At 42.7% G+C, this 12868-nt stretch overlaps 1 protein-coding gene across 1 annotated transcript in view; it reads right to left on the bottom strand.

Annotated features, from left to right (window-relative positions):
* The window catches only part of LOC6643652 (dynein axonemal heavy chain 7), a 74445-nt gene that overhangs the window by 41725 nt on the left and 19852 nt on the right, over nucleotides 1–12868 (bottom strand). The gene's annotated exons all lie outside the window — the stretch shown is intronic.

A 12868-nucleotide genomic window follows, 5' to 3' on the forward strand; every position in this document is an offset into this window, starting at 1 on the left:
AGTTTGATAGAAATAGATAAGATTTATTAGTCTGCCAAATTTGATCGCGATGGTCAAAAAATTGCAAAAGCTAATCGGTTTTTTCTAAATTATGGAGGCGGAAGTGGGCGTGGCAACATATTAAAATATATGTGTTCTGCGCGCATACTAAGCCAATATACATACTAAATTTGGTGACTTTAGCTTTGTTGGTTTTCGAGAAAATCAGTTTTGTTTAATTTTAGGGGGCGGAAATGGGCGTGGCATAATTTTTAAATAGTCAATATCTGCGCGTCTATTAAGCTAACTTACATACCAAATTTAATGTCGGTAGCTGTCATAGTTTTTAAGAAAATCAGAGTTATGTAAATTCCGGGGGCGGAAGGGGGCGTGGCAAAAAGTTGGAACAATTATTTTCTGCGCGCTAACTAAACGAGTATATAAACCAAATTTGATGTTTCTATCTGCTATACTTTTTAAGAAAAACAGTTTTATGTAAATTCTGGGGGCGGAAGGGGGCGTGGCAAAAATTTGAAACAAACTCGATAAGCGTACATACTACACGAGACTGCATACCAAATTTGGTGGCTCTAGCTCTTATAGTCTCCGAGATCTAGGTGTTCATACGGACGGACGGACGGACGGACGGACGGACAGACGGACATGGCTAGATCGACTCAGTTTTTGATCCTGATCAAGAATATATATACTTTGTGGGGTCGGAGATGCTTCCTTCTGCCTGTTACATACATTTTGGCGACTTTAATATACCATTTCACCCTATGGGTGTATGGTATAAAAATATTAGATCAATATAAAGATTCGATTGAGCCAGGTATAAAACTACACAAAAAACTATAGAAAACGCCTAAAAGTACATATACATACTATAAAATGTATAACATACGTTTAAAGCGGTTTCGGTTGTTAAGCGATTTCTTTTTTAAGTGTTATTTTTAAGTTCAATGTTTATTTTCGCGGAAAACAGGACAGTTATTTCAATTACAAAATGCTGATTTCCTGGTTTTATTTTGTTTCGTTTAGTGTGTTACCTCAAACGAAAAGATCTTTTACGATTAAACATTTTTCAATAGCTTCAGTTTGCATAACTTCTAGATCTAGTCAAAAAAGTAATGACGGTTCTAAAGTTTGTTTTTCCGTTCAAAATATTTGTGGCAATTTGGCTTATACAAAATACTTTATTTAATGTAAGTATTTCGTTGTTTTTTTTTTTGGTATTTAAACAAAATTTCTTCTAAAATTCTTTAGGACGCCGTAATTATGAAATTTACGAATTACAAGTGCGAGGATATCAATCCAAGTATCCTTCAGGTACATCAATGTCGCTTAAAAAGCAGTGAAAAGGAATGTTGTTACTCTAAATTTTAATGCAACACTACTAGTTTCGGCCCAAAAGATGCGAGTAGAAGTGGCATTATTCAAGAGAGCAAATGGATATAAAAACCATGGCTGTATAAAGTTAACGTAGATCTCTGTCGATTTTTACTAAAGGCTTACAATCCAATTGTTATGACTTTACTTGGCGAAGGACGTCGATTTACCAACTTAAATCATTCATGTCCATATCAAGTAAGAATCCAAACATTAGCATAAGAAATATGATAGATTATTATTGTTTCTAGGGACTTGTGTTTCTGCAAGGCTGGTATTTGAGGCCCGAGGCTTATCTACTACTACCCTTTCCCACTGGAGAATATTTAATTGAATCAAAGTGGTATGTCAATCAAAAATTTGCAGCGATTGCAAAATACTATTTTACAATTGTGGAGGATCTATAAAAGAGCTCTATATTTAATAAAATTGCATATTTTCTAAAGCGATTAATGGAAAATAAAAATCCTACTAAAAGAAAATAAAATGAAATGAAGGGAAATTCTGCCTTGCCAATAAACCCGTCTCGAACCACATTTATCTGTTTTGAAACAGTCTTATAGCTAAAAAAAATGTAAAAAAACCACTACTACAAATATCTCATTTTCAGCTATAAAGAACATAAAAAAGAAAAAGCTAAGCTGTCAAAAACAAAAGAAAGACTTATAAGACTATGAAACGTTTCTTCCACTGGCAAAGTTGAATTGTATTTATGGGCCACCATTCGACTCACACATAACTCCGTAAACGGTTCAATGATGATTCTCGCTTTCATTACAATGTTTAAAACATCAATAATTATATTCATTTTTCTTAGATTAATTGTATTTAATCATTTGATTAAATAATCGACTAATGATTCTTATTTGCCATCACTATGCAAAAATCCTGTGTTGAGATCGTCAGTCAGCGTTTCCTACTGGAGAGTCAACTTAATAATTATTAATTATAATCAAGTCTATAAAGGTTTCGGTCCTGTTCTGGTCAAGCAAGATTTCAAGTCAGAATATATGTAAGGATCTTGGAAAGACTTTTTAATTCATAAATTCAACTGCATAACTTGTACAAAATTTACAGAGTTTTAAATGACTTTATAGAAGTCACAAAGGCTTTCAAGTGAAATCTGGATCACATCAATTTGTTAAACCTTGAGATATTACTATGTACATAAGCTTCTTTTAATTTTTATGTAGTTTTCTTTTTTAAACTCCCAACAAAAATCAAAGTGATTTTAATCACAAAATTCTGTTTTCCTGTTATTATTGTGTGCGTGCAGTTTGTCAACTGAAATGAGAAAATAATTTGAGATTAACAATTTTTCAATGACTTCATTTTGCGAAACTTCTAGTAGGTCAAAAGAGTCATGATGGTACGAAACTTAGATTTTCTCTTCAAAATATTTATGACAATTTGGCTTATAAAAAATGCCCTATTTACTGTAAGTATTTCTACTTTAAGCAATTAATGCAACATAAACTATTCAATAATTTTCGTAGGAATGTGTAATTATGAAATTTACAAATTATAAATGCGAGGATATCAATCCAAGTATCGTTCAGATGCACCAGTGTCGTTTGAAAGCAGTGAAAAGGGATGTTGTTACCCTAAATTTCAATGCATCACTACTGGAGTCGGCCAAAAGGATACGAGTTGAAGCGGCACTATTTAAGAGAGCAAATGGATATAAGCCATGGCTATACAAAATAGATATAGATGTCTGTCGATTTTTCCGAAAAGCTTATAATCCGATTGCTTTAGCTTTAGTTGGCGAAATTCTACGATATTCGAATTTTAATCATTCATGCCCATATGAGGTTGTGAGGAACATTATATACACAAGAATAATGTCCCACACAACAAACAAGCTACAACAAACAAGATACAAACAGCCAGATACAAACGCAGCCAAGACACAAACCAAAATATAAGAGTGAGATCGGATGTGAATGATCAAATAAACAAGGCCAGCCGAACATTGCCGATCGAACCCCACGCAACCGCTGACGATTTCGTACAAGCGGGAAGATGCGTGGGAGACATAATGCGATAAGTTCGGTCGTATAAGAGCCAATACAAGAGGCCGGCCGAATATTGCCGATCGAACCCCACGCAACCGCTGGCGATTTTCGTACAAGCGGGAAGATGCGTGGGAGACATAATGCGATAAGTTCGGTCGTATAAGAGCCAATGCGAGAGGCCGGTCGAACATGGCCGATCGGACCCCACGCAACCGCTGGCGATTTCGTACAAGCGGGAAGATGCGTGGGAAACATAATACGATAAGTTCGGTCGTATAAGAGTAATTGGAACCCGGCTTGACTGCATAATTGCACACAAAAGGGGGCATTGGCCTACTTATGCAAATTAAGAGCACAGAGAGGCAAATATGAGTGCATGCATTAGAATACGCTGAATAAATGTACATGCATGTCACACGTACACTATGCGTGAGGGAGAGTATCGATGACCAATAGCGTACTCTCTGCCTACGTCACGCTCATGAGAATGAAAGCAGTTAGATTGCGAGCAGCCAAAATCTGGTGAGCGAGAGAAAATGAAAGTGAGGGCCAAGCAAGCCCATGAGACGGGTGCGGGGTATGCATGCTTGGTATGAAGCAATGAGGGTTTATGGATGTGTGGGGGGAATATGCAAGCCGAAGGGGGAGGGATGAGGCCATGGGGAAGCCCTCTATCTGATGGATGCGAGATGCATATGAAAGTGTATTTGCATGGGGATTTAAATAATACAATATATTAAATTAATCAGGCTATTTATGTTCAAATGATAAGTTTAGTTAATACAATTAGTATATATGTATGTAAATATCAATATTGAGCAAATATGGGTGAAATTGGGTATGACGAGTGAATCAAAGGGAGCGACGGGCGACGGCAGCGCTGGCAGAGAAAGCAGAGAGAGTCAACGGGATATGAAGGGCGGCCAATAGAAAGGCGACGCCAATGCGTGAAAGTGATGGAAGCACGTAGATACAAGGGAGCTAGACAAGGACAAGGAAATAAATGGGCGCTCAGCCACAAAGAAAGTGGACATATGCGCAAAGGATTTACGGGACTTTCACCACGCATAGCAACAAGTGGATGCGTGGGTGAAAGCAGAGGGCCGATGGAAATGTACCAGCTGTATAGCGGTACTACACCAAGATATTCCTGAGGCCGTGGGAATTGCCTATATAAAGGCAACGCCCATCAAGCAGAGGCATCAAGTCATCAAGTCGTGATCAAGTAACAAGTAATTAAGGCCTTACGAGTAACCTTAAGAACTTATCAAGGAAACAAAAGGAGCAGAGGAAAAACAAGGAACTATACAGGCCTTACGAGTAACCTGTACAGTTTATTTCGACAGCAACAAATCCTTAAATAAGGATAGTAAGCACCGCACCCAAGCTAGAGTGAGTTGGAGAGAAGCCAAGCATTTCCAGGAGTATCCAAAGTCAGTGGTAGGCACGAGGATATATCCTACTGCCGGAAATTCCAGGATCTATATATCCTGACGATCACCAATTACTGAGGAACATCCTGCTTCGTGATAGTCGCTACGGGATGTATCCCAGAACCTAAAAGCGAAAGCCATCTCAACAAACAATAGCGAAAGGGGTGCAGAGGTGTGGAGCACCAACCAAGCGCAGGATACAGGCCGAGACAACGACCCGCAACGGTTGCAGGAGCAAAAGGAAGGCAAGAAGGGACGACGAGGGATTGCGAAGTGATTCGACAACGCTGTCCAAGTCCAGATCTATCGTAGAGAAACTTGTCATAGCCAATCAAGCCCATAAAGCGATCGCAAATAAACGTATTATAAAAAACAAATCAATAAACAAAGCTGTTCTGATTTCACCGGGGCACAAAATAAATTTTGTTGTGCCGAACCTAGCCCACGAGATATTTTAAATATCCCGAAGGACGAGAAAGGATCGTTACAACTGGCGCCCAACGTGCTATACTGGTGAAATTTAGAAATAAAAAAAAAAATACAGTTTATAAATCAGAAAAAGATCAAAAATGGGAAAAGGATGGATTTACCACATGAAGAAGGAGGATTTGGTACAGACAGGCCAAAGGATCGGGATCGAGATAACCGGCACAGTGGAGGAAATGAGGAAACAGCTAGGCGAGTGGGTAGAAAGGAATGAAACGGACCCAGACTGGAAGGAGGAAATAAATAGATTGGAAACAAAGTACTCGAAAAATATAAAAATGAAAACAATAGCAAGCACATCAAAAACATGCGAAAGTGAGGCTGAGGAATTCCAAAAAATAAACATCGCCACACTAGCAATCCCACCATATTTACCACCAAGATGGGGAAGCGAAGGAGCCCTAGATAATGCAGAGACAAAGAGGGACATAAGGAGACAAACAATAGACCCCAAGAAAACGGCACCACATACAACAAACAAGACCACCGAATACGCCAAGGTGGCAAAACAAGTGAGGGAGTGGACATTCAGGTTCGACGGCAATTCCAGACCACTAGAGTTCATAGAACAGATCGAGTGGTCAGCAGACATGTATGGCATCGAACTGGACATGATCCCGAGAGCGATGCCAGAGCTGCTGAAAGATAGGGCACTCAAATGGTACGTCGCAAACAATAAGCAGTGGCGAACATGGAAGGAATTTGTTGAGGGCTTCAAGAAATATTTCTTGCCGAAAGGATTCTTCAACAAATTGGCTGATCAAGTGAAAAATCGCAAGCAAAACAGAAACGAGTACTTCAAGGACTATATGGTGGATATGCAAACATTGATGAGACCCCTAAAAATACCAGAGTACGAACAATTGGAGGTCATATTGGAAAATTGCACTCCAGATCTAAAAATATTCGTTCGGCCGCACAGGGTCAGAGATCTAGACGAGCTGATGCAGTTGGCAGAAGAACACGAGATGCTCGAACAAGAGCGATTCGAGTTCCATCGCGAAAACAATGCTCAAAGAACACATAACAACCAATCAAACCACAGAGGAGGAAATAATCACGGGCCACCAGTCACACAGTGCCGAAGATGCCAGGACAACAGCACGGAGAATCATTCGAGAGCAAACCAAGAAAACAAGAACGTCCGAGACGGAAAAGTCCTGAACCCGAATCAGGCGTGCCGCAGATGCGGGGGAGCCGGACACTGGGCCAGGGAATGCAACAATCAGAGACTCAATTTCTGATGGCAGTGTGGAAAAGTGGGCAAAAGGACGAAAGAATGTTGTTGGAGCTCGGGAAACGAAAGGCGGTTCCAGCCTATCAGGGGCGAGCAGGGACCCAGCCAACAAGCTCCTCACCACTAATAGGCCAACTAGTAGAAGAAGAGGATCAATTGTCAGCGATTATCGAAGTAGCAGGAATACAGATGAAAGCGACAATTGACTCCGGAGCCACGAGTAGCTTTATCAGCAAGCAGATATTGGAAACAGTGAGGAATAAGGGAAAATGGGAGAACACACACAAACAGGTATACATGGCAGACGGAAAAGTGCGAGACATTGAAGAGCAATGGACAGGATGCGTGAGATTCGGACACAAGGAAATCCACATGCCATTTCTGGTCATGCCAGAAGGAATGGATGCGCTAATATTGGGGTGGAATTTCCTCCGGATTATGAACACAGAAATATCGTGTGGTGGCCACAAAGTGCGAATACCGACAATGAGGCGAATACAGGGCAGGCGCGTAGAAAGAATATCCATAATGGTCACTCAGAAGAGTGACCAGCAAGAAATACAAAGCTTTCTGAGTCAGGAATTGAAGGAATTAGAGAAAGTTAAGGGACTGTCAAAGGTGGGAATACATCGCATAACGATGAAGGACGATATCCCAATAAAACAAAGGTATTACCCGAAAAACCCGAAAATACAAGGAGAAATCAATGCAAAGGTCGACGAACTGTTGACAATGGGATGCATAGAACCATCGCAAAGCCCATATAGCTCACCCATAGTGATGGTGAGAAAGAAACAGACAGGCAAATGGAGATTATGCGTAGATTTTAGACAGATTAACGCAAAATCTATAAAAGATGCATACCCAATGCCACGCATCGATTACATCTTGAATCAACTACGCGAAGCAAAATTCATAAGCAGTTTAGATCTGAAGGACGGATACTGGCAGATTCCGTTAGAAGAGAAAAGTAGACCAATGACGGCATTCACAGTCCCAGGGAAGGGGTTATTCCAATGGAAAGTAATGCCATTCGGTTTACACTCAGCATCAGCAACTTTCCAACGCGCACTGGACCAAGTCATTGGCCCAGAAATGATACCAAACGCATTCGCATACCAAGATGACATTGTGATAGTGAGCAAAACAATCGATGAACACATGAATCATCTACAAGAAGTGTTCAGGAGATTGAAGGAAGCAAACTTGAGAATTAATGCCGAGAAGTGCCAGTTCTTTAGAAAAGAGCTAAAATTTCTAGGCCACTTGGTGACAGAAAACGGTATTGCAACGGACCCAGAAAAGGTGGCCGCAATAGCCCAATTAGAACCACCAACTTGCACAAAGGAATTACGCCAGTACTTAGGAGTGGCATCTTGGTACAGACGGTTCGTACCAGGTTTTGCAGCACTAACACACCCATTGAACGAACTACTAAAGAAGAGAACAAAGTGGCACTGGAGCGAGGAGCATCAGGCAGCATTCGATGCCGTAAAGAAAAGGCTGACTAGTGGCCCAGTATTGGCATGTCCAGACTTCACAAAAACGTTTGTGCTCCAGACGGATGCGAGTAACATGGGATTAGGAGCCATATTGGTACAAAACACTGAGGATGGAGAGAGATTGCTATCATACCTGTCAAGAGAATTAAACCCAGCGGAAAAGAACTATTCGGCAACAGAAAAGGAATGCTTAGCGATAGTATGGGCAATACGCAAACTAAAACCATGCCTTGAAGGATACCGATTTAAAGTGGTAACAGATCACATGGCGTTGGAGTGGTTGAATAGCATAGAAAGCCCTACGGGCCGTATAGCCCGATGGGCACTGGAACTGCAACAATACGATTTCGAAATAGCATACAGAAAGGGAAAATTAAACATTGTCGCAGACGCTTTGTCAAGGCAACCAATGGAAGGGTGCAGAAGAATAATAGATAATGGTGCCAGATTAAGACAAGCAAACAACGAGTGTGGGTGGATTCAAGACATAATGGGAAAAATAAAACAACAACCACAGAAATATCCGGATTACATTATAGAAAATAGTCAGGTTTACAGGAACATTCCACACAGAGCAGGCCAAGAAGAAGTGGTAGCTTGGAAACTATGTGTGCCAAAAACACTACGTAACCAAGTAATGGCCGAAAACCACACGGCAACAACAGCAGGGCATACAGGGAGCAGGCGAACTACTGCCAGGACCGCAGCAAGATATTACTGGCCAGGAATGCAACGAGATATCAGGACATTTGTAGGAAAATGTACGATATGCCAACAATATAAACCCAGCCAACAGCAGGCAGCGGGAAAGATGCTAACACAAATACCGGAAGAACCATGGTCTACAGTATGCGCTGACTTTGTAGGACCGTTGCCAAGATCGAAACACGGAAATTCGATGCTACTAGTAATCATTGACAGATTTTCGAAATGGACAGAACTGATACCGATGCGAAAGGCAACGGCAGAAAGTCTAGTTAAGGCCTTTCGAGAGAGGATACTATCTCGATTCGGAGCTCCAAAAATGGTGATAACGGACAATGGAGTTCAATTCACTAGCAGGATATTCAAAAAAATGTTAGAAGAATGGGGATGCCAACACCAACTGACAGCACCGTACACGCCACAAGAAAATCCAACCGAAAGAGCAAATAGAACAGTAAAAACAATGATTGCTCAGTTTACGGGGGAAAATCAACGCAACTGGGATGAAAGTTGGCCAGAAATAACTCTAGCAGTGAATACAAGCCAATCAGAGGCAACAGGATTCACGCCAGCGTATGTAATACAGGGGCGTGAACCAAGAATGCCGGGTGCACTATACGATAATGTCACGATAGGCACAGGGAAGCAAACGATACCACCAGAAGCGAAGGCAAAACAAATGCAAGAGCTGTTCGAACTAATACGGCGAAATCTGGAAACGGCTGCACAGGATCAGGCACGCCATTACAATCTGAGACGAAGAGAATGGAGACCAGTGATTGGAACCACAGTATGGGCAAAAGAACACCATCTTTCGAATGCGGCCGAAGGATTTGCAGCAAAATTGGCACCAAGATTTGGAGGTCCTTATGAAGTGACAGGATTTTTGTCTCCAGTTATATGTAAATTACGGCACAAAGAAACAGGAAAAACCAGGCAAGCACATATCAGCCAGATGAAAGAGCAAATAAGTGAACAGACAGATGTCAATAAAATAGATGAACAATGAGTATGGACGAATCTGATGACATGGCAGCGAGAAATCTGCACAGACCGGCCGGCTGGGCAGAAATCTCAAAAACATCTCAAAAAAAAAACAAGGATAAACAAAAAAAAACGATCACACAATCAAAGAGAGCCAAAACCTACACATGCGCACGATAGTACACATGTAATAGTATGAGTGCACAAAGAGAAAACAAAAGGAAAGAGAGGGGAACACACATACACATGCGCATAAGAGTGAGCATGTAATCGTGCAGCATCGGGACATACACACACATGCGCGCGTTAATACATTAGTATTAGTGGAGCATTGCAGGAGCATTAGAATATTCGGCATCGATAGTTAAAATAGAGAATCCAAAGTTTTGAATAACGGTAAAAATTTGACAAATATCAAAGATGCGAGGTTTCCTGCATGCAGAAATCCTAAGCAAGAGTCACTCAAAGCTTAACACTCGGAGAGTAATCAACAAAAAAAAAAGGAATAATCATGAACGCATTCAATGCAAATTTTGGCCAGGATGAAGGCGTAGCTCGACGAGGTGCGGCACCGCGGGCCAATATGGAACGCGGTGACTGGCATCGGTCCGATGAGGAGTCCGACGACGATGAGCCGGATATGATGGATCCGGAAATCGCCGCCTCATCGGACGAGGAGAACGATGAGGACGTAGAGGACAGTGGCTACGGGTCAGAAGAGAGCGAGGCAGAGTCGGTGGTGAATCCGGGCCACCAGGAGGAGGAAGAAGACGACGAGATGTGGAGAGAGCTGGACGAGGCGGTAGCCATGATGGAGAACGAAGTGGCGGATGAAGAAAGCAGCGAGCGAAATAGCCCAGATGTGTATGCGCCGTGGGATCAGGAAGAAATACCTGAGCCACCGGCACAAGCATGGGAGCCAGCACGGCCGCCGACGCCGTTTCGTATGGTGGACTACATGTCCGAAGCCAGCGAATCGGAGGAGGAGGCCGTGGCTGGTGTGGGCGAGGCTGAAGGAGTGGCCAGCCAAACACCGGAAAATGTCGAAAATGTGGTGCCAGGCGACGCATGTTGGCAACACATGTGGGTGTGCCAACAAATAGAAAACCTAAGAGCGGCAGACAGGGCACGGCAGGAGGCGGAACGATTTACCCAGGCCAGGGAACGGCTGGCGATGGCAATGCTACAACAACAGCAACAGCAGCAACAATGGCAGCAACAACAACAACTGCAGCAGCAACAATTGCAGCAACAACAGCAACAGCAGCAACAATGGCAGCAACAACAACAGCAACAACAACTGCAGCAGCAACAATTGCAGCAACAACAGCAACAGCAGCAACAATGGCAGCAACAACAACAGCAACAACAACTGCAGCAGCAACAATTGCAGCAACAACAGCAACAGCAGCAACAATGGCAGCAACAACAACAGCAACAACAACTGCAGCAGCAACAACAACAGCAGCAACAACAACTGCAGCAGCAACAATTGCAGCAACAACAACAACAGCAGCAACAACAACAGCAGCAGCAACAACAGCATCAGCAACAGCAACAGCAGCAACGAATGCAACAGCAACAGCAACAGCAGCAACAATTGCAGCAACAACAACAACAGCAACAACAACAACAGCAGCAACAACAACAGCAGCAGCAACAACAGCAACAACAACAGCAGCAGCAACAGCAACAACAGCAGCAGCAGCAGCAACTGCAACAACAGCAGCAGCAACAGCAACAACAACAACATCAGCAGCAACAGCAACAACAGCAGCAACAGCAACAACAACACGAGATAGAATATCAAGAGTGCCCATGGGGGTGGCCAAGACCGGCACTAAATAGGCAAGTGTCCGCACCCATGGGGCACCACACCAGTACTCGGCCAATATTGGCCCGGCAGCTATCATGCCCAGTGCCGTACGGGCACGAAAGGTATGAGGCAGTGCCAGAAGAAGAATGGCCAGAAAGGGTGGTGGATGTTGTGGGCCAAATGGCCCAGCACGAAGGACCACGAGTAGTAAGATTAGTGTGGGTGGGTCAAACAAGGTATAGGATTAGGATAGCGCAGGGGGTAGTTCGGGTATATAGGGAAAGGAGGGTATAATAAGTAGGATAATTAGATGTAAGTAGGAAAAAAAAAGATGCGGAACGGGCCAAAAATAAAAAAAAAAAAAAACAACAATGAAAAGATGCCCTAATCCGCCAGCATTTAACGAAAAGATACTCAGTAATCGCCAACATTAGAAGATGCCAAATGGCCAATAAAAGATGCGAGCTGAGTCCAAAAGAAAAATATCCCCAAAAACAAGCAAAACACATGCAAAATAAAAAAAAAAAAAACTACAAAGGCAAAACATAAAAATGCACAAGTACGAGAATGAAAAATACACACGCAGAAAACAAACACAACAAACACATGCAGAAAACAAACAAGGTACAAGGGACAGGGGAGGGCAAATCCCTCCCGAAGAAGGGGGGGAGTGTGAGGAACATTATATACACAAGAATAATGTCCCACACAACAAACAAGCTACAACAAACAAGATACAAACAGCCAGATACAAACGCAGCCAAGACACAAACCAAAATATAAGAGTGAGATCGGATGTGAATGATCAAATAAACAAGGCCAGCCGAACATTGCCGATCGAACCCCACGCAACCGCTGACGATTTCGTACAAGCGGGAAGATGCGTGGGAGACATAATGCGATAAGTTCGGTCGTATAAGAGCCAATACAAGAGGCCGGCCGAATATTGCCGATCGAACCCCACGCAACCGCTGGCGATTTTCGTACAAGCGGGAAGATGCGTGGGAGACATAATGCGATAAGTTCGGTCGTATAAGAGCCAATGCGAGAGGCCGGTCGAACATGGCCGATCGGACCCCACGCAACCGCTGGCGATTTCGTACAAGCGGGAAGATGCGTGGGAAACATAATACGATAAGTTCGGTCGTATAAGAGTAATTGGAACCCGGCTTGACTGCATAATTGCACACAAAAGGGGGCATTGGCCTACTTATGCAAATTAAGAGCACAGAGAGGCAAATATGAGTGCATGCATTAGAATACGCTGAATAAATGTACATGCATGTCACACGTACACTATGCGTGAGGGAGAGTAT

Source organism: Drosophila willistoni, assembly GCF_018902025.1.
Source record: "Drosophila willistoni isolate 14030-0811.24 chromosome 2R unlocalized genomic scaffold, UCI_dwil_1.1 Seg200, whole genome shotgun sequence".
NCBI lineage: Eukaryota > Metazoa > Arthropoda > Insecta > Diptera > Drosophilidae > Drosophila > Drosophila willistoni.